The sequence below is a fragment of the Oryctolagus cuniculus genome, chromosome 9, assembly GCF_051225735.1.
Source record: "Oryctolagus cuniculus isolate XC-2025 breed Fujian yellow rabbit chromosome 9, ASM5122573v1, whole genome shotgun sequence".
Taxonomy (NCBI): Eukaryota; Metazoa; Chordata; class Mammalia; order Lagomorpha; family Leporidae; genus Oryctolagus; species Oryctolagus cuniculus.
The window spans coordinates 42565922-42588362 of record NC_142875.1 but is presented as its reverse complement, the minus strand read 5'-3'; the positions used below and the strand labels follow the sequence as shown (position 1 = coordinate 42588362).

Below are 22441 nucleotides of genomic sequence, written 5' to 3'. Positions count from 1 at the left end.
GAAGTTTTAATAAAATCCTGATATATTTAAATTATCAATCTATAAAGACTTTCAAACATTTGACATCCATACTTGATTTAAACTAAAAATGGTAAAAGCTTAGAAAGGTTATAGTATGTTCTCTCATATTGAAAGTGACAAAATTCAGAAAAATATCAATTCAGTGTTTTGCTCAATGTAACCATGTACTTCATCGGTCTAGGACAGATGTTTTAACCCAACTTCATAACATTTAATCTTATTAACAGCTTCCATTGGACCTGCTTCTCAGGACTGATTCAAATAACTCATTTACCAAATATTTATGGGAAATTATCTCAAATAAATCTTACCACAAATTATTAAACTATTTTATTTGTCAAAGAATATGAAGTACAGCATATTAAATAATGCATTTAAAATAAGTTTCTGTAATTCTAAATTTAATAGTGAAATTACATTAACATAATAGTGCTTTAGCATTGCAAATAGTTTTTAAAATAACTATATTTTCCTTTTTTTAAAAAAAAGGAGCTAGTATTGTGGCATAGTGGATGAAGTCACCATCTACAGTGTGGGCATCCCATATGGGCGTTGGTTTGTGTCCCAGATGCTCCACTTCTGCTCCAGCTCCCTGTTAATGTCCTGGGAAGAGAAGCAGAAGACAGCTCAAGTGTTTAGGTTCCTGCTACCAAGTGGGGGATCTGGAAGAAACTCCTGGCTCTTGACTTGTTGTGGCCATCTGGAGAATGACCTGGGGGACAGAGTACCTCTCTCTCTCTCTCTCTCTCCCTCCCTCCCTTCCTCCCTCCTTCCCTCCCTCGCTCCTTCTTTCTTTGGAATTCTAACTTCCAAATAAATAAATAAATATTAAAAAAACATAAGCAAGCATTTAAGAATGAATTTCTGGTTATACAGATATTACTATATACAAATCTACGGAGAAAAATGATTTTTTCTCACAATTATAAAATCTCATTGATTCACACTAGTAAACCCACAGTATCTAGATAATAATATTCAGAGCACTTTATCCAACTTCATATATATATTTCCTGAATAATTTTTATAGTTCTCTGAATTTATCTCCACTTTACATATAAGAATTTATTAGATTATTTACACATGTTTAGTGTGACTTACTACTTAATGTTAGAGTCAGAGAAAAATAAATTACGATCTTTTCAACCTAGGTCTTATCATAAATATTGTAAGATATGATTTATGTTATATATTATTTTAATATTAGTATTTTGTGATTAGTTAAACCCATTTTTCAATTCAAGTGTAATAAAAATATGATGCTTGCATACTGTCACAGTACCATCCCTACAATGTAAACTTACAGTATATTTAAGTCATTGTAATGATCTGTAGCAAAGTTTTTCCATCTTTATATATGGTGAATTATTTTCATGCCCATTTTTAGGCCTAAATTGAAAATACTTATAATTTTAGTTATTAGTATTTTACTCTGTTTAGATACCTTTTTCATTATGTGGATAATATTGTGGTATAAATTCTGTGATTTGAATGTATCCAGTAATTCCTCTATGTTGTAAACTGTCACACACACACACACACACACACACACAGATGAGTCATGGACACACACAATTTCAAGTGAGACACACATTCTAAGCAGGAGTCTAAGATACAATAAAATTGAGCTAAAAAGTAACTATGCTGTGGTCATACTAGATCATTAGTAATAATTAAAATGCCACCGAAGTGTCATTTTCTGTGTCATGAAGCTCCTAAATTTCAGTGTTATCAAGTGCATCATCCCAATATTTTAACATGCATATGATAGATGCTAAAATTAGTTTCCATCTGATTGGGTTTAAAGGTTCTCCAGTGAAATGAATCATCTTTTCAAGTTACTAGAAGTCTGTGTCTACATAAATATTTCTATGCCCATAATGAATACATATAAGAGAGTACACACCAGTAAAGCCAATTTTTTCCACAGCTGCTATTCATTTTGATTGAATAGTGTGCTCATTCATAACATTCTCTGCTTTATAATACAGTTGTAAAATATTTTCATATAGCCTCTGAATATATTACTTATAATAGTTTCACTTATTTCCATGTATTTTATTTTTTGTAGCTGTTGGAAATGGATTGCTTTCTTGATTTCCTTTTCAGATGATTCACTATGGTGTATAACAATGTTACTGATTTTTGTGCATTGACTTTGTATCCTGTAATTTTGCTGAATTGCTTTTAGATCTAACAACTTTTGGTGGAATCTTTTGGGTTTTCTATGTATAGGATTATGTCATCTGCAAATAATGATGGTTTGAATTTTCCACTTACAATTTGATGATTTCTTTCTTCCTCTTGCCTAATTGCTAAGACCTTCAGTACTATGTTGGATAAAAAGATTACTTTTCCCCATTCAATATGACATTAGCTGTTGGCTTGCTGTAGATAGGCTTTATTAGGTTGAGTTATGAGCCTTCTATATTGAATTGGGCAGACTTTCTATCATGAAGAGAGGATAAATTTTATCAAGATCTCAGCTTTGGAAACTATAAATCATTAATGAGAGAAACTGAAGAGAATACAAAGAAATGGAAAGACATTCAATCTGTATTCCTGAAGTGGAAGAATCAATATCATTAAAATTAGTATACTACCCAGAGCAATTTATAGACTCAATGCAATCTCTATCAAAATCCCAAAGAAAAAAGTAAAAAAAAAAAATCCCAATGAAATTTTTCATGCAACTAGAAAACAGTACAAAAATTTATAGGGAACCACAAAAGAAAAGTATAGCTACAGAGAGAGAGGGAGGGAGGGAGAAGGAGCGGGAGAGGGAGAGGGAGGGAGAGAAAGAGAGAGAGAGTCTTCCATTCACTGCTTTACTCTCCAAGTGGCCAAAATGACAAGACCTGGGCCAGGCTAAAGCCAGGAGCCAGGAGCTTCTTCTAGGTCTCCCATGTTGGTGCAGGGGTCCAAGTACTTGGGCCATCTTCTGCTGCTTTCCCTGGCACATCAGCAGGGAGCTGGGCCAGAAGTGGAGCAGTGGGGACTTGAACTGGCACCTGTATGGGATTCTTGTGTCAAAGGTGGCAGCTGTACCTGCTAAACCACAATGCCAGCCCAGCGAAATCAATCTTGAGCAAAAGAAGTAATCAAGCGGAATGAAATGGACATTTTGAGATTAGATAATTATTTACATCCCCTGTCTCCTCTGTTGAGGAACAGTGGTTTTTCCTTCATACTAATTGTTTAGCTCTTTTACTTAGTATAGGGTTAACTTTACAATAATTAAGCATGAAAGTAGATCTTTGAAAAAATTATGAGTAGGAATGGGAGAGGGAGGAGGAAGAAGGTTTGGAGCATGGGCAGGAGGGAGGGTAGGGTAGGAAGTATCACTATGTTCCTAAATCTGTATATATGAAATACACGAAATTCATATAACTTAAATAAAATTTTTTTAAAAATAAAAAAGTTGAAAAAAAAGAAGTAATCAAGTGGCATTATACTACCTGACATCAAAAAGTATTTGAAAGCTACAGTAATTAAAACAGCATGACATTAACAGAAAACAGATCTGTAGACCAATGAAACAGAATAGAGACATTAGAAGTAAACCTATGTGTCTACAATCAACTGCTCTTTTCCAAAGAGGCTGATAATTTGTACTGGGATATGCCAAAGGGGCTGAGAATATGAAATTTTAAAAACAGATTCTGTAAAAATGAGATACACACACATACACACAAACACCAAAGAATGAAACTATACCCCATAAAGCTCAGCATTTATAAACATCAGCTAAAATTGGATTAAAGATCTAAACATGAGACCTGAAACTTTGAGACTTTTAGTAGAATCCATAGGCATAACAATTTTGGTCACTGAAAGAGAAAAACGTTTTCTGTATCAGACCCCTAACACATAGGAAATAAAAACAAATAGAAACAAATAGAATTTCTCAAACTAATGAGCCATTGAACAGCAAAGGAAATAGTCAAGAGACAAAGAGACAACCCATGGAATGGGATAATATATTTTCAAGCTATTTATATGACATGGGCTTAATATTCAGAATATATAAAGAATTCAAACAACTCAAAAGCAAAAAAAAAATGGCAATGGATATAAACAATTTTCAAAGGAAGACATACAAATAGGCAATTTGTACATGAAAATATACTCAATACCATCACAAATACAAATGAAAACCACAATGAGATATGACTTCACTACAGTAAGAGTGGCTATTATCAAAAACACAAAAGATAACAAGTGTTGGTGAGACTATATAGAAAAAGGAATCTTTGCACGCTGTTAGTGGGAGTGTAAATTAGTATAGCAACTATGGAAAACGTATGGAGACTTCTCTAAAATGAAAATAGAACTACCATATGACCTAGCAATTCCATTTCTGAGTATATATCCAAAGGAAATGAAAACCATCTGTCAAAGAGACACCTGTAGTACTCCCATGTTTATTGTAGCAGTATTTACAATAGCCAGGAAATGGAAACAACCTAAGTGTCCATCAACTGATAAATGGATAAAGAAAACGTGATTCATATACACAACGGAATACAACTGAGTCATAAAAAGGATGAAATCTTGTCATTTGAACCAACATAGATGGAACAGGAAGTCATCATGTTAAGTGAAATAAGTGAAGCACAGAAAGACAAATATCACATTATCTCACTCATATGTGGAATCAAAAATAAAAACTGATATCACAGAATTTTAAAATATAATAGTGGTTACCAAAAGTTGGGGAAAAAAGGAAGTAGGGTAGTATGGGAAAAGGCTGTTTGATGGGTACTAGGTTGCAATTAGATAAGGGAAAGAAGTTCTGTGGTTCTACTGCACAGTAGGGTGAACACAGACACTGTTAATTCACTGTATATTTCTCTCTAAAATATTAGAAGGCATCTGTTTTGGATATTCACCATAAGGAAATGTAAAATTCTTGGACAGAAAAATATATTACCCTGATTGGACATTACAGAATGTATACATGTGATGAAACATCACATGACACATATTAATATATGTAATATTTATGTCAAATTTAAAAAAAAAACAAATAGTTAAACTTAATAGAGTTGAATATTTATACTCTGGAGTATTATAAACAAGTGCTTAGTGTTCAATAAAGTTTTGCATACAAATTTAATTTTTAAATATTTATTTATGTATTTGGGAGATGGAGTGACAGAGGAAGGGAGGGAGGGAGGGAGGGGGAAAAGGAGGGAGGGAGAGAGAGAGGGAGAGAGAGAGAGATCTTACATCTGCTGGTTCATCTCCCAAATGTCTGCAATAACCAGGGCTTTGCCAGGCCAAATCAGGAGCCAGGCAATCCATCCTGCTCTCCTGCATGGATAGCAGGAGCCCAAGTACTTGGGCCATCTTCTGCTGCCTTTGCAAGCACATTACCAGGGAGCTGGATTGGAAGTGGAGCTGGATTGGAACTAGCACTCTAATACGAATATCAACATTCCACTATGACGTGAGGTATACCACAATGCTGGCTCCTGAATCTAAATTCTAAACGTTCCTTTTACATGATAGATCATACTGGTTCAAAGGAGATTCCATATTAAGGAATCACGTGCTCTGAAACATAAAATTCAACAAAATTGTTCTTTCAGTCCAATCAGGCAACTCTTACCATGTCATTTTAATCCTTGAATTTCTTCACAACAATTTTCATAAAACTCACTCAACAAAAGGAAAAAAAAAGGTTTACAGTCAAGGTACTAAACTGGCTTTCACACTCCTTAGGCATACTCCATAGGTATCCAATATCATAAAGCTTCTGAAAAATAAGCTAATAAACATTTCTATCTCTGGCCCTATCTCCTCCTCTTCCTCTACTTATAGTAGAAAGTTTGATCATTAAATGACTGTCCCAAGAAACGAATCATCTCTTCTTGTCCACTTTCTGTTTGGCTATGAGACAAAAGGGATGCAGAGTTATAAAGAGTTTAGAATTTTTAGGAATTTGCCCTTACTATTTCTGGGAAATTCAATGATTTTTTCCCAATTCTTTGGCAGCACCTCATACCAACCTGGTTGATAGAACCTAGAATTGTCAGCATAGTTAAATGGCAGGAGGTGAGCAACCAGGGAACTCAAACTTAGTTATGGATAAGTCATACATATCTTCTTAATAGCTATGTAATTGCAGGGCTGCCATGTGAACTCTTGAAGATGCATTTCTTGTGCAGAAGGAAGGCATTAACTTCTTCCTGAATATACATCGTCTTATATATTAAAGGAGTTCAAAATTTCAAGTGTTCTCAAATAAATCATGTCAACTTTAGATGACAACAGAGATTTTTCCAATTTAACCTTTCCTTGGTTACTTACAGGAACTCAGTGGAAGAATATCTGAAACATTATTTTGTGCATAATTTAGGTAGTTATTTTCATAATGCAGGTCCTATAAGTGGAAATATAATATTTGTCTCTAACTACATCTGAAGTGACCTTGGTATTATCACAATCTTAGAGATCATAGCTGACAGCTACAACTCAGTTGTTTTTTAATGGGTTATGGAATGGTATGAGTCTTTTTCCTTTTGAGTCAAGGTGTAGTCTTTAAAATTGCTAAGAATTTCTTGTCTAACTACACTTGTGTCTTAGGACAAGTGGAAAACCCTGTTCAGAAACTTAAGGAGATCACTTGCCGGACTTCTAAGGCAGACCCAGAGAGTTTCTTTGGAATTATACAGCTCCTTGTTTCTAGGACCCTGGAAGAATGGTTAAGAAAATTACTTTTGTTGGCTTCATTGTGCTATTCACTGCCATGTTGGTAGTGTGTTAAATGATGAGACAGTAAGATAATCAGATTGCCTAGCACTGTGGAATATATATATGAAAAATGACCAGGGGTCAACATGCTCTAGAACTGAGGGGTAAATATTATTGGCCGAATATTCTATACAGATTTCTCACAGTTCTGTATTGTAAATAAGGAATGGATTGCCAATTTATCAGCACTATTTTTTCATGATTGCTTTCATAGTGAACAGCCTTGGTAATTACAGATATCATCACAGAACAACCAACAAGAAAGCTTGTTTATGTCATTAGATGTTAGATACTGGAGTAAAGGCCAGGTTTGCTTATTGCTCATTATAAATGATTTAAGTTTTTAAATCCAGATTTACTTTACTTTAACATGATCTAGTATATGTGTAAGCATCATCTAGTCCTTTTGGCATCTCCCAGTAATATATGAAATTCAGAGTGTAAGCACAAAAATACTAATTGACTTTTCCTAATACTGTGAATGTTGTGTTCCTAACCTTTGACCAATATTCACTAAACTGTGCAAGGCCAATTTTTCAGTTCTGAAGTCAGTTAAAATTTCTGAGAATTCACAGTTCTTAGTGGTAGATTTGTATCATAGAACTATTCCTTTTATTCAGTAGATGTGTTTCATCCCTATCGAAATAGAGAATCTCAATTTGAATTTGCCCTCCATGCTACAAAATTTTGGCCAATTCAGCAATTCTTAGATTCACAAACTGCCTCATTTGTCATCTCTCCCCAAATATTTTTATGGAAGGTCCATGGCAATCAATTTTTGATTTCATAGCAGATATATGGATTTATCTGACTTCTTAAACACTAACTGGCACATCACTCAACATCTACCATACAATTTCCTTCTTGCTGAGTTTCCCCAGGCATTACACTACAATATGTCAGAATGAAGGACTGTCTTATCCAAGGCTTTGGAAGTTGAATCTTAACCAAATATTAGGCAATCATAATACCACTGATCTCTGACTCAATTGGCATAGGGGCACACATACATCTAAATTCTAATTAATCAGGTATAAAGAGAAGAAATTGAAGAGATTATTAGGAAATACAAGTTTCCATAATAAAAACAGAGATGGGGAAAATCTTAATGTTTTTCAATAAAATTCTAGGACTACATGATGTCTTCAGATTCTGCAGCTTTCTTTTTTTCTTTTTTTTTTCCTGCTTATTTTATTTTATTTTATTTTATTTTATTTTATTTTATTTATTTTTTTTGACAGGCAGAGTGGACAGGGAGAGAGAGAGACAGAGAGAAAGGTCTTCCTTTTGCCGTTGGTTCACCCTCCAATGGCCGCCACGGCCAGCATGCTGCGGCCAGCGCACCGCGCTGATCAGATGGCAGGAGCCAGGTGCTTCTCCTGGTCTCTCATGGGGTGCAGGGCCCAAGCACTTGGGCCATCCTCCACTGCACTCCCGGGCCACAACAGAGAGCTGGATTGGAAGAGGGGCAACTGCGACAGAATCCGGTGCCCCGACCGGGACTAGAACCCGGTGTGCCGGCGCCACAGGCTGAGGATTAGCCTAGTGAGCCACGGCGCCAGCCTCTGCAGCTTTCTTGTGAAGAAATAAAAACAGGGATAAAAAATATAGTAGGGACTGAGGCTGTGGCGCAGGGGGTTAATGCCCTGGCCTGCCGTACTGTCATCCTATATGGGCACCAGTTCGAGACCAGGCTGCTCCTCTTCTGATCCAGCTCTCTGCTATGTGGCCTGGGAAAGCAGTAGAGGATGGCTCAAGTCCTTGGGCCCCTGCACCTGGGTGGGAGACCCGGAGGAAGCTCCTGGCTTTGGATTGGCGCAGCTCCAGCCATTGTGGCCAACTGAGGAGTGAACCAGCAGATGGGAGACCTCTGTCTCTCTCTGCCTCTCCTCTCTCTGTGTAACTCTGACTTTCAAATAAATAAACCTTTAAAAAAGGTTATGGGGGGGAAGCCATTGTAATCCATAAGCCATACTTTGGAAATTTATATTCATTAAATAAAAGTTAAAAAAAATAAAAATAAATAAATAAAAAATGTAGTAGAGATGGCTAACTAAATTAGCAAAACCTGACATTTTAAGCTTCTATACAAATTGTGGACTATTTTGGAAATCTGGCTGAAGTCATATAGCTATATTTTCAAGGCATGTTTAACAGGATATTCTGTTACTTAGATTTTAAAGTAACCTGACAGAAATAATATTAAGAAATAAGTATTATTAGTTATGTCAATTGATGTTATTTTGAATATTTTCAATCTGTCTTGCCCACATTTTATTTCTATTAATGCAAATGCAGTGTGTGTGTATGTGCATACACATTTTATAATGAATTATTTTATTTTGAACTACTCAGTCATGGATCCCTCTTTAACTGAATATTAAACTTTACATCAATACTATGATTCTTCAAACTAAAAAACTTTGATTACAATTAAAACTTGATATAAACATATATATTTCTAATAGTAGTGTTTTGAATAGTATGTTATTAAGTATCAATATGAATTTTACTAGATTTTACTTTAGCATTTATGTTTAATGTAAGCCAATTATATGCCCTAAATAAAATTTGAAATAGCTTATGACAGAACTGACTAAATTATTATAAAATTGAGGATTACTATGTGAGGTCTACTAACACAGAATAAACAGAGGATGCTATCATGAATAGAGTGTCATTGTAATATAAGTGTTTTAAGGCACAAGCAAGTCTTGAAAGTGATGTCAAAGTATGTGATTTATTAACTTTCATATTTCAATTCAATATTAACAGTTAAAAGACAGCATGTTTATTTTTAGAACATATCTTATTTTAATTCCATTTTTCCAAGCATTTAATCTCAGCATTATATTACCCAATGTTTCATCATTCATTATTTACTCTTATTGAAGGTTTTGTTTAGATTGAACTTACAGAATGCAAACTGCAATCTTTGGGTAGCCTTCCCATGTCTTATTTAGTGATGTACTTGTAAAATTAGTGTTACTCCACTTTTTTAGATTGCCTCCACAAAAGCTTATTAATAATTTTATTGTGCTGAGCCAAATTATAATGTTCTACTGCTTCACTGTAATAAAATTCCTGATTTTGTTATTAAGCCATATTAATTAATTTATTAAATATTAATGAAAATCATTTCAATAAAGAGCAAGCATTTCTAATATTTTATTACTCTATTTTCAAAATGCTATCTGAAAAAGATGAAGGTTCTGACAAAGCAATAGCAAATATGGAGCAATTGTTAACTTAGTCTTAGCAATAAGAGTTCTGTTTCACAAATTTGTCTAATATGGATAATATAGTTTTCTTTGCCATTTAGATAATACTTCTATTCTATAAAACCTTAGAAGTATTCTTTCAAATTAATAGTTTTTGGGAGGGCAGTTTCAGGTTTACATAAAAATTTAGTAGAAAGTATATTTCCCAAATACATCTTAATCCCTTCTCTCCTGGATTCCCCTATTATTAGCATATTGCATTAGTTTGGTATATGGTTACAATAATGATACGTTGTTAATGAAATTCCATTGCTCAGATTAGGTTTATTCTCCATATTGTATCTTCCATGAGTTTAAATGCAAACTGTTACTTATGCATTTAATTGATAAATTAAAATTGTATTTATTTATCATATACAACACATTGTTTTGAAATATGTAAATATTTTAGAGTGACCAAGCTGAGCTAACATGCATGGCTATCCTTTCAGGCTTATCATTTCTAATAGTGAGAACACTTAACCTCTTCTCAGCAATTTTCAAGAATATATTTTACTAACAATAGTTGTCATATTGTACAACATATCTCTTTTTTATTTATTTATTTTTGACAGACAGAGTTAGACAGTGAGGGAGACAGAGAAAAAGGTCTTCCTTCCGTTAGTTCATCCCCCAAATGGCTGCTATGGCCAGTGCACTGTGGCGGTGCACTGCACCGATCCGAAGCCAGGAGCCAGGCACTTCCTCCTGGTCTCCCAGGAGGATGCAGGGCCCAAGCACTTGGGCCATCCTCCACTGCACTCCCAGGCCACAGCAGAGAGCTGGACTGGAAGAGGAGCAACTGGGACTAGTACCCGGCACCCCAATGGGGACTAGAACCTGGGTTGCTGGTGCCACAGGCGGAGGATTAGCCTAGTGAGCTGCAGCGCCGGCCTAACATATCTCTTGAACTTATTCATACTACATAACAGAAATTTTAGATATTTTGACTGACTTAACACCATCATAACCACTTGAATCCCAGAAATCACTATTCCCTTTGTTTGCAGATTGTAATTTTTTTAGAATTTATATAAAAGTAAGATCAGATAATATTTGCTTTTTGTGCATAGCTGATTTCACTTCACATAATATCCTCCAGGTACACATATGTTGTTGTCAATGACCAAATTTCCTTCATTTTTAAAGCTAAATAGTGGCTGGCACTGCGGCTCACTTGGCTAATCCTCCGCTTGCAGCGCCAGCACCCCAGGTTCTAGTCCCGGTCGGGGCGCCAGATTCTGTCCCGGTTGCTCCTCTTCCAGTCTAGCTCTCTGCTGTGGCTGGGAGTGCAGTGGAGGATGGCCCAAGTGCTTGGGCCCTGCACCTGCATGGGAGACCAGGAGGAGGCACCTGGCTCCTGGCTTCGGATAGGATAGGCTCAGCATGCCGGCCGCAGCGCACAGGCTGTGGCAGCTATATGGGGGGTGAACCAATGTCTCTCTCTCTCTCTCACTGTCTAATTCTGCCTGTCAAAAAAAAAAAGGTAAATATTATTCTGTTATGGTTTTTACAATTTCAGTAATTATATTTAGGATTTTAATCCATTTTGGGTTGATTTGGAAAATTGGAAACGACTACCAAGTATATGAGTATTGAATTCATTAGAATTTGATATTCAAATATATATAACTAAATATTTATGTATAATAAAACAATAAACAGTAACCAGATGTTGCCCTTTACATAAATACTTATTATAATAAATTGAAAATAACACATGTAAAATTATGTTAATCAAAATGCTCTTACATTCTTTATTCAAATATACCTTATCATTTATTTACTTATTCAAAATTGATTTGCTAAACACTAGATGGAAGTAAAAGTCCAAAGTTGTACATTAAAATATACTTAATATATCTATGAACATTTAGCCTAACAGTTATGGTGCTCATTAAGATGCCTGCATTCCACATCAGAGTACTGATTTATATTCCTCATTTTGACTCCTTTTTCTAGCTTCCTGCTAATGCAGACTCTGGTAGGCAGTCATAATGGCCCAAGTAATTGAGTTTCTACCACCCACACGGAAGACCTGGATTACATTCCTAGTTCTTGGCTGGTATTTTTGGAGGGAACAGGTGAATAGGAGGCAGTCTCTCTCTCTCTCTCTCCCTCTCTCTCTCTCTCTCTGATTCTTAACTAAATAAGGATGGAGTTATCAAAAAAAGGAAAGGGATAATTAGCTTGAACTAGGAAGGAGTATTTGCATTATTTAGATTATCAGACAAAGCCCATGATCCTCGGATCCTGCACAAATCTAATGCTATCCTTCATCTTCAACCCTTCATCTTCAACTGCAAATTTCCCACAGACTGTAATGCCCACTCCAAGGACTCACCAGTGTAAAACCAATCTGAAAAGAATACACTTTAGGCAGGCGCCACAACTCACTAGGCTAATCCTCCGCCTGCGGCGCCAGCACACCAGGTTTTAGTCCCAGTCAGGGTGCTGGATTCTGTCCCGGTTGCTCCTCTTCCAGTCCAGCTCTCTGCTGTGGCCTGGGAGTACAGTGTAGGATGGCCCAAGTGCTTGGGCCCTGTACCCGCATGGGAGACCAGGAGAAAGCACCTGGCTCTTGGCTTCAGATTGGCACAGCGTGCCAGCCATGGCGGCCACTTGGGGGGTGAACCAACGGAAAAAGGAAGACCTTTCTCTCTGTCTCTCTCTCTCTCATTGTATAACTCTGTCAAAAAAAAAAAAAAAAAGAATACACTTTAACACTTTAGCAAAATAATATAGTTTCTTTATAACAGTTACCAAACTTGTTTTGTGGAATTGTTTTCCTCTTAAAAGTTTGTTGACACAAAGAAAAGTAATCATAAGCTTGTATTTCAGCTTGTTCACAGAAGAGAAAAATGTTTCTCATGAAATATTTATTTTCAATCGCAAGCCATAAAGAATCCATTTGTTTTATTGTGCCATAGAAATAATACAACATGAAGATCCGTAACAGATAAAGACAGATGAGTAAAGTTACAAGCACACTAAGAAAGTTATGCTGACAGATTGATACAAAAGCATCATTACTCTCATTGACAAGTGGTTCTGGTAACAGTATTTTTTATAGAGTAGGCATGATTTCTCATCTACCCATTTGCCAAATGTGATGGTAAAAGGCTGCACTCAATCTTCATGGATAAATTGTATGTAAGAAGTGAGCACTAGAAGTCAAATCATATGAGAAGTGCTGTGTGTAATAATCCACAGATAGTTTTAGGTGCAGGACATTGATTGTTAGCTAAATGCAAGTTACTCTACGATCTCTCCATCCATCTGTTCCCTTGGAGGAAATAAGGACATATGTAAATGTCTTTATATTTACATTTCCTTCAAGAGTGAGAAATCTAGTTTTAGTAAATATGAACTGTCAGTCAACTTTTGGAACAGAAACTGGGTTATGACTAGAAATAGAAGATAAAGCAGAAGGCTACACAAGAGAAGAAATTATATTCCTACTTAAGAAGAACAAAACAAAGGAAGGACCAAGGTCTGAAGTCCATAGGTAAAATATATTTTCACAACATTCAAAACAAAAGTCGAAAACATTCAAAAAATCATTGAGACATAGGGAAGCACATATCATCCTTTTTTTTTAGAAAGAAACAGCATAAGAGGATTCAAAAATAACAGTTAATTGACAATGTAGAGTGATACCAGCAATGATAGAAAAATATGCTCATTAAGATAGTGTTTGTAGATGCCTAATACTGTCTGAGAGATAAAGGCAAAATTCTCAGAGCCAGAAATAAGTAAATTTGCTCCACAGAGAATAAACAGCACCCAAGACAAATATAAAACATGCTCTTAGTGAAGCATCTCCTCAAGGATTTAGTTGTGTGTCACCAGTATATATTAGTGAAATTTAAAATAATTCCACAGGTTGTAGTTTACAAAGCAGTAGGAAGAAAAATAATAGGAAGAAACATGAGAATAATATAATAGGAGGAAATATGAGAAATGTTTATTTTGTAGTTAGAAGAATTTTTAGAATTAGGTACTTTAATGTTATTTAACTAACTCACTACTGAAATATAAAGCCTGAAGCTAGATAATAACAGACACTGTCCACTAAGTTAAAAGGTTTGAACTCTATCAAGGATCTACTACTCATAAACAAAACAATCTTTGCAATCTACTCCACTTTCATATGAATCTGCTTTCTTATTTTAATACAATGATGTCAGTAAAAATTGATTTATGCTGTTGTATGGATCTAATAAACACATGTGTAGTGTTAAGGATAATGTTTGGTAAATATAAATCTTGAAAAAATGTCTCAATGAGAAAAACTCATGCATTTTCATCATAATTACCAAATTTATGCAGAATGACAGCTAGTATGATGAGAATGTTCATGGAGTAGAAGTAATGTGGAGTGTCAGGGAAAGATAGGGTAAAATGGACTTTCCTATTACAGATTTTTTTCTTAACAGGGTATGGAAAAATTAGATAGGGAGCAGGAAATCAACACAGAGTGCAGAAGGATGAATGGCAGTAACCCATAGTTTGAACAAGGTGAAGCTGGCTGGCATCCTTGTAAGGAGAAGCTGGCAACAGCAGTGGAACATCAGTTACTTATATGATCATTGATTTAATTAATTGATTAAGGATGTAAGAGAGTCAAATTTCTCACTATTTGAGAAAGAGTATGTAAAGCTATAAACAGAGTAAACTAAAATAAATGCTGTAGTTTATAGATACAAGTCAGACTTATCAATGTTGAATCCATTGTTTTCATATATAGATACACAGATAAGCATGTATTTAAGTGTGTGTGTATTGTATGTGTGTGTGTATGCTTGCTAAATCTGCTTAATTTGGAAGCAGTGACAACCCAATAATAATAAACACACATAGCACTGATATCATTTTTTAAAAATCTCAGCCAACTAGAAATACATAGATCCTTAAAGAAATAGCTGATTACAAGGAGAGTTGGAGGAGGAAAGCAACACTTAAGCCTGGAACATATTCTTAAAGAGAACGCAAAGCATTGTTCAAATAATGATAGAGATATGTCCAGGTTGTCACAGAAGGCAGTGCAAAGGGAATTCTATTGGCAAAATATGGACAACATCAGATAAATGAGAATAATGATGAGAATTACTTATAACCCATTGAATAAAATAATGAAATAATGATATATTCAAATAATGAGCCAATTGAAGATTTAATGAGACTTATGATTTTGCAAAGATCAAACCATTTTCCCCACAAACTTTTCATGAAATATTTGGGAATTTCAGGGAACAAAGATGTTAACTCACAGAGGAGAAATCTAAAAGAGCTCAATGTAAACCAATGATCAAAGAAAACATCATCACTTTTGGGGTAAATTTAAATCATGTCACATTTTATTTGATGCAGTGAGAACACGGCATCACTTTTGTAGTGTTTTTCCCAATGATACAACACTTGAATCTATTCATGAGGAAACTCTCGCAAACCGTTTTTTAATATTTATCTTATTTACTTGAAAGGCGGAGTTACACATAGACACAGAAAGAGAGAGAGAGAAGAGAGAGAGAGACTTTTTTTAAGATTTTATCTATTTATTTGAGAGTTAGAGTTACAGACAGTGAGAGGGAGAGACAGAGAGAAAAGTCTCCCGTCTGTTGATTCACTCCCCAAATTGCTGAAAGGGCCCTAGCTTCCCAAATGGCTGCAATGGCCCTAGCTGCGCCAATCTGAAGCTAGGAGCCAGGTGACCCTTCCCTGTCTCCGACGTGGGTGCAGGGGCCCAAGCACTTGGGCCATCTTCTACTGCTTTCCCAGGCCATAGCAGAGAGCTGGATTGGAAGAGGAGCAGCCAGGACTAGAACCTGTGTCCTTATGGGATGCTGGTGCCGCAGGTGGAGGATTAGTTGGCCCCGGGAGAGTCTTCTATCAACTGGTTCACTCCCCAAATGGCAGCAATAGCTGGAGCTGAGCCAGTTCAAAGCCAGGAGCCAGGAGCTTCTTCCAGGTCTTTCACGTGTGTGCAGGAGCCCGTACACTTGGGCCATCCTATGCTGCATTACCAGGTGCATTAGCAGGGAGCTGGATCAGAAATGGGACAGTTTGAACTTGAATCAGCGCCAATATGGGATGCCAGCACTGTAGGCAGAGGCTTTACTGCCTATGCCACAGCACTGACCCCAAGAATTCACGCAAACTTTAACTGAACAAACGTCTCCAAAATAAATTGATCGAGCTTGATCAAAAATCTCAAGCTAATGATGGAAACTGAACACTTATGACAAGTATCTAAAATAACATTACAATAAACCAAACACTTGACTCTGACCTGAATATTTTCACAAATACTATGTACAAAACTATTTTTGGGGACAGGCGCTGTGGGGTATAGGGTAAAGCTGCCACCTGCAGTGTTGGCATCCCATATGGATGCTGGTTCGGGTCCTGACTGCTTCACTTCTGATCCAGCTCTCTGCTATGGCCTGGGAAAGCAGTAGAAGATGGCCCAAGTCCTTAGGTCCCTGCACCCATGTGGGAGCCCCAGAAGCTCCTGACTTCAGATTGGCACAGCTCCGGCCATTGCGGCCATCTGGAGAGTGAACCAGCAGATGGAAGACCTCTCTCTCTCTCTCTCTGCCTCTCCTTCTTTCTCTGTGTAACTCTGTCTTTCAAGTAAATAAATAAATCTTTAAAAAATAAGTTCATCTTGATGCAAAAAATTAAAAAAAAAAAATCCTTGGTTGGAGGAAACAAATTGAAGTACCTAGGGTGACAGTACTAGGTCATCAATATTGGAACTTATGTGATTCAAGACAAGAACAATTTGTACCATTCTTGCAACACTTCAATAAGCAAGAAAATGTTTCTTGTGTGTTTTTTTAATATTTATTTATTTATCTGAAAGTCAGAGTTACAAAGAGAGAGAAGGAGAGACAGAGAGAGAGAAGTGTTCTATATGCTGGTTTATTCCCCAATTGACCACAATGGCCAGAGCTGCACTGATCTGAAGCCAGGAGCCAGTAGCTTCCTTTGGGTCTTCCATATGGATGCAGGGGCCCAAGGACTTGGGCCATCCTCTGGTGCTTTCCCAGGCCGTTGCAGAGAGCTGGATCAGAAGTTGAGCAGCCGGGACTAGAACCAACGCCCATATGGGATATCAGCATTACAGGCAGCGGTTTTACTTGCAATGCCAAAGTGCTGACCCCGTTTTTCTGTGTTTTAAAAGTATATATTTAAATTTATTTAAAATGAGGTATATGACAAGTCAGTGAGGGTTGTAAGCATGGTCATAGCATGATTAGTTTTGCTATTTACAAAGAAGCATGTACTTGCTACACCGTGGCACGTGGATTAAGGGAGATATGAATGAAGACAGGGAAATTAGTCAGCTTTGTTAGTGACCTCAATTTGAGATGAGATCTATCATATATAAGCAAAGAACACAGAGCTGTAAATATAGCTGTGTATTCAGCACGTAAATAGGAAAGAACATAGAAAACTTAGCAAGGAGTGGTATTAAGGAGAAAAAACTATCAAGAATTATCTCTGAAATCCTACTTGGGTAAGTTATTTTGAAGGAAATGTCATTTGTTGATGCAATTAACATTGGAGATTTTGCCATTATATGATTTTGAAGTATGGGAGAAAGTTTTGAATAAAACACAGATTTATAGTTTGCATTTCTCATGTCCCATTGAAGCAAACTCCTAATTTTCCCATCTTAAAATTGCAAAAATCCATGATTTGACCTATCTTTTCTAGGTCAGAAAGAGTTAGGAATCTATTTTGGGCATAACATCTCAATATGTGAAGCCAATGAGGTTTTCATAGTCATATGAAGAGAAAAAATGGTGAAATAATTATGACACCTTTGAACATAATAGTTTTAGCTGCATCTACTTCAAAGAAATGTTAGCTCAGTCACTACCATTCTACAAATGTTTGTTTACTTAAGCCAAAGTATGTACTATAGTTAATTGACTTTAAATAAAAACATTAGCTATAGCAGTAATAATCAAAACTTTTTTGTCAGTAAGTGTGTATGTGGGTGCATAAATAGAGAGCACATTATTGTGCTAGAATTGCAAGGACAAAGTATCACAGATTGGGTGGCTTCACCAATAGAAGTTTATTTTCTCAGAGATGTGAAGCACAGCAGTCCAAGATCAAAGTGTTGACAAATTTCATTTTAAGGCTTCTTCCTTGGTTTATAGATAGTTGTCTTCTCCCTTGGTCAGCACATAGTCCTTGTATGCAGCTTGCTCCTCATCTCTTAAAAATGATTACATTGTTTTAGAACCCTGTCATATGATCTCATGTTAATTTAACTACCTGTTTAAAGACCTTTCTTCAAACAGTCACAGTTTTCTAAGCTATGAATAAGAACTTCAACATGATTTGGGGGAAAACACAATTCAGCTTAAAACAGATGTGAATCTATGAATTAGATAAGATTTCAAGTACATATTAACTAACCACAATGTTTGTACCCAATCTAAAATAAAAACAAATAAATGTAATAAAACAATATCATGGGCAGGAGATATAGTGGATTAAGCCAACACTTGGAATGCCTGCATCCCTTATCAGAGTACTTGGGATTGAACCCCATCTCTGCTCTGATCCAGCTTGTTGATAATGTGCCTAGGAGGCAGAAGATGATGGATGATGCCCCAGGTACTTAGTTACCTGCCACCCTCATAGGAGACCCAGATGGTGTTCTTAGAAATTTGCTTAAGTGTGGCCCAGTCTCAGCTGTTGTGAACATTTCAGGAGCAAACCAGCAGACAGAAGATTTCTCTCTCTCTCTCTCTCTCTCTCTCTCTCTGTATCTCTCTCTCTGTCTCTCTCTCTCTCTCTCTGTCTCTCTCTCTCTCTGTCTCTCTCTCTCTTTCTGCATTTCAAATACATACATCTTTTAAACACATGTGTATTTGAAATCATTAGTTCTCAAAGCATGGCCCAGAGACCTTGCAATTTACAAAAATTCTTCCAGCATATTCATGAAATAAAAACTGTCAGCATAAGAGTAATATGTCTTTATTTTCCTTTTCCCACTTTTGTTATTTTTACTAATACAGTAACAAAGGTGATTAAAGTGCTAAAACAATAGCATACAAGACCATACAAAGGAGAGTCAATTTTATAAATAAGGTACTACAGGTTAGAAGTGCAACATACAATTCAGCTAATATCAGAGAAGTATCTATGAATTACAGGATAGTTAAACTACATATTAACCAACTACAATGTTTGGATCCAAAACCAAATCAAACAAATAAAAGCAATAAAACCAAAAAAACACACATGAAATTGATATTTAATATTGAATAACTAAATGAATAGGGTCAAATAAACAGATTTTCTACATAGAAGAATATAAAATAACTATTTCCTCTACTCTCGCAGAGTAAAACAAAACTTCTTAGCCCCTAAGAATTAACTGAGCATAGTGACTTATTTCCAAAGAGTAGTGTGTGGGATTAATTTAAAGGTGAATTTTCAGGGGAGGAATCTAGAAAATACTGCTTCATCCAGGTAATCAAGACCAAAATCAGTAGGGACAAATCATGTTGACAGTATATATCATTTACACAATAAAATAAAAATACCACCTTATCTCTCTAAAGCCATAAGATCACTCTTATTATGAGAAAAACAACAGACAAATCCCAATTAAAGACAGTCTACAAAATACCTAGCCAGTAATCTTCAAAAGCATCAAGGTCATCAGAACCAAGGTGACCCTGGGAGGCTACCACAGTCAAAAGGAGTCTAAAGACAGATTATGACTAACAGAACAGAAAAGGAACAGCAGGTTACAATCTCTCCTACTTAGGCCAAGTGCTAATTGACTTATTTTCTTCTTGACGTTTATTAACTACCACAGCCAGCTATATGTACTCAATAAGTGTCTGCTGAAGATGAACTAAATTAATATTGGAGTTAGTGTCTCACTCTCTGCTTCCTTATCTGTCCTTCCATTACCCATTCATATTTTAAATACAGCCTCAGAAAGAGAACATTCTTGGTTTACTAATGGAAACTCAGTAAACAATTTATCTATTGAGGAAAAAAATCTGCTTTGCAACAATCTTAGGAAATGAAAATTATCTTCCAATTTGTTTTCTATGCCTGGTCTAATTAGTTGTGGGCCATGATGGAAGAATGACTCTCATCACGTGTGCCAAGGATAAACTGGTCCATGACAGATACCAAGCCTAAAAACAAGTCCTGGTATCTTAGCAGGACCTCTATTTGTTGTTATAATACACTGGACTTAAGCCTGGTATTTAAAGAAGCAAAGGTGGATTTACATGTTTTCCAGGTTCCCAAGGAAGACTCCCCATCTCCCAGAATCTAATGTCTCCATTTATTTAGTAACAAGTTTTTTGTTTTTGTTGTTATTTTTTAAAGATTTTTAATTATTTGAAAGGCAAAGTTACAGAGAGGTAGAGGCAGAAAGAGAGAAAGAGAGAGGTCTTCCATCTGCTGGCTCACTCCCCAAGTGGCCGCAATGGCTAGAGCTGAGAGGATCTGAAGCCAGGAGCCAGGAGCTTCTTCTGGGTCTCCCATGTGGGAGCAGGGGCCCAAGGACTTGGGCCATCTTCTACTGCTTTCTCAGGCCATAGCAGAGAGCTGGATTGGAAGTGGAGTAGCCAGGACTTGAACCGTCACCCTTATGGGATGCCAGCACTGCAGGCAATGGCTTTACCTGCTACACCACAGCATTGGCCCCTAATAATGGTTTTTAATTGTGGAATTAAAGATGTGGCTTAACATAGAAACATCCCCTGAGCAGTTCAATAGTTATTCATAATAAAGAATGAATATCTACACTTGATTCCTTTCAGAATGCACATTTGACCAAAGCAAAGCAGAGGGGACTGGATTTTTACAAACATGAGGAAATAGTTTCTTGAAAGAAAAGATTTAAGAACAAATCCATACTGATCTAGCATGAATTTTGCTACCCTAAATAAACAATAGAAACCTAAAAATATTGCTTTCAATATAATATCCCAGAGAAAGATGTGCTCTGGCATTCTATTCACTTAGACATTATTTGTTCCGATAACATTTAAATTTAGTTCTATGAAATATCTTAAGGAAAGTATTCCGATATTACTGACTATAGGCCTCTTCATTCAAAAATCCTATGGACAGAGTAGTATCATCATTTATCAGGAGCTGTACTATATCATAGACTTCATCTTTAGCATTGTCAGCAACACAGAGTACATCATCAATCTTTTTTGTCTGTTTTTTCTTTTTAGTAAAGCTGCCTCTGTAACACTGTTGAATGAAGAGTTATGTTCTCACTCAGCAGTGATGAAGAGTAAAAGAACATTCCTAGGTAGCTCAGCCATAAACCTTGTGGAAGGTATGCCATGAGATTCGTATCTACCTTTGTTTGCTGTTAATATTTTGTTGAATGAGTGAAAATTCAGCATGCATTATGTTAAAATATTGTGGTTTATTATTTTCTGGAGCTGTCATAACAAAGTGCCACAAATTAGGTAGCTTAAAAAATGGAAATATATATTCTCACAGTTCTAGGTACTACAAGATCAAGGTTTGGCTTCTCCTGAGTTCTCTATTTTGCTTGCATATGGCAAACTTCTCACTGCTTCAGAGGCCTTTCTTGAGTATGGATTTCTAGTCTCTCTGTGATTAGCTTTCCTGTTGTTATAAGGACATCAGTCATATAGGCTTATAAAATACTCTAAATGTTTCATTTTAACTGCAATGCCTCTTTGATGGCCCTATAAATACAAGTACAGTCACATTATTAAGCACTAGGTGTTAGGACTTCAACAGATGAATCTTGGGGCTAGGAGTTGGGCAGTAATGAGCATATAACAGTGCTAATCTCAGGAGATATTGCTGTGAGTAAAACAATATCATCCCAGTTTTGATGGTACTTAAGTTTTTAATGGGGTCAGGGTTTAATTATTCAGGACAACATATAAACATTACTATTTGTTATTAAAAATCACTAAAGAAATAATCAAAAACATACTTGTATGCTTCAGTAGGGTGAAGTTGATGTCTCTCCAAGGAGGTGATATATCATATAGATGATGACATAAGATGAGCTGTTGCTATCCAGTGTAATAGCATCATGTGAAAAAACCTTCAGATGAGGAAAACTTGCACATATTAAAAAACATTCATTTGGGATTATATTGCTATAATACACGAAGTGAGGAAGAGAGCTATACATTTTTGAAGACTGGCAGAAGTGCAAATGTTATGATAGAGGTTTGAAAAACAATACCGGAAATGTTATTCAATTGCAGTAATAGACTTTCATTTCAGCAGGAGTTGACTTATGTTTTAAACTTTTACTTTTCTCTATTGAGTAAAAATAAGGTCAGTCATAAAATAAGAAACAGGGATAAGCATTAGGCATAGACGTGAAGACACTGCATAGG

The 22441-nt window shown here is 36.1% G+C and overlaps 1 long non-coding RNA gene across 2 annotated transcripts in view; it reads right to left on the bottom strand.

Annotated features, from left to right (window-relative positions):
* Window positions 1-438: 438 nt before the first annotated feature.
* LOC149124554 (uncharacterized) overlaps window positions 439-22441 on the bottom strand; it is an 83443-nt gene continuing 61440 nt past the window's right edge. For both annotated transcript variants that reach the window (XR_016213733.1, XR_016213734.1), the window contains one exon: window positions 439-624. This is a non-coding gene — a long non-coding RNA (uncharacterized LOC149124554). The remainder of the gene's footprint in view (window positions 625-22441) is intronic.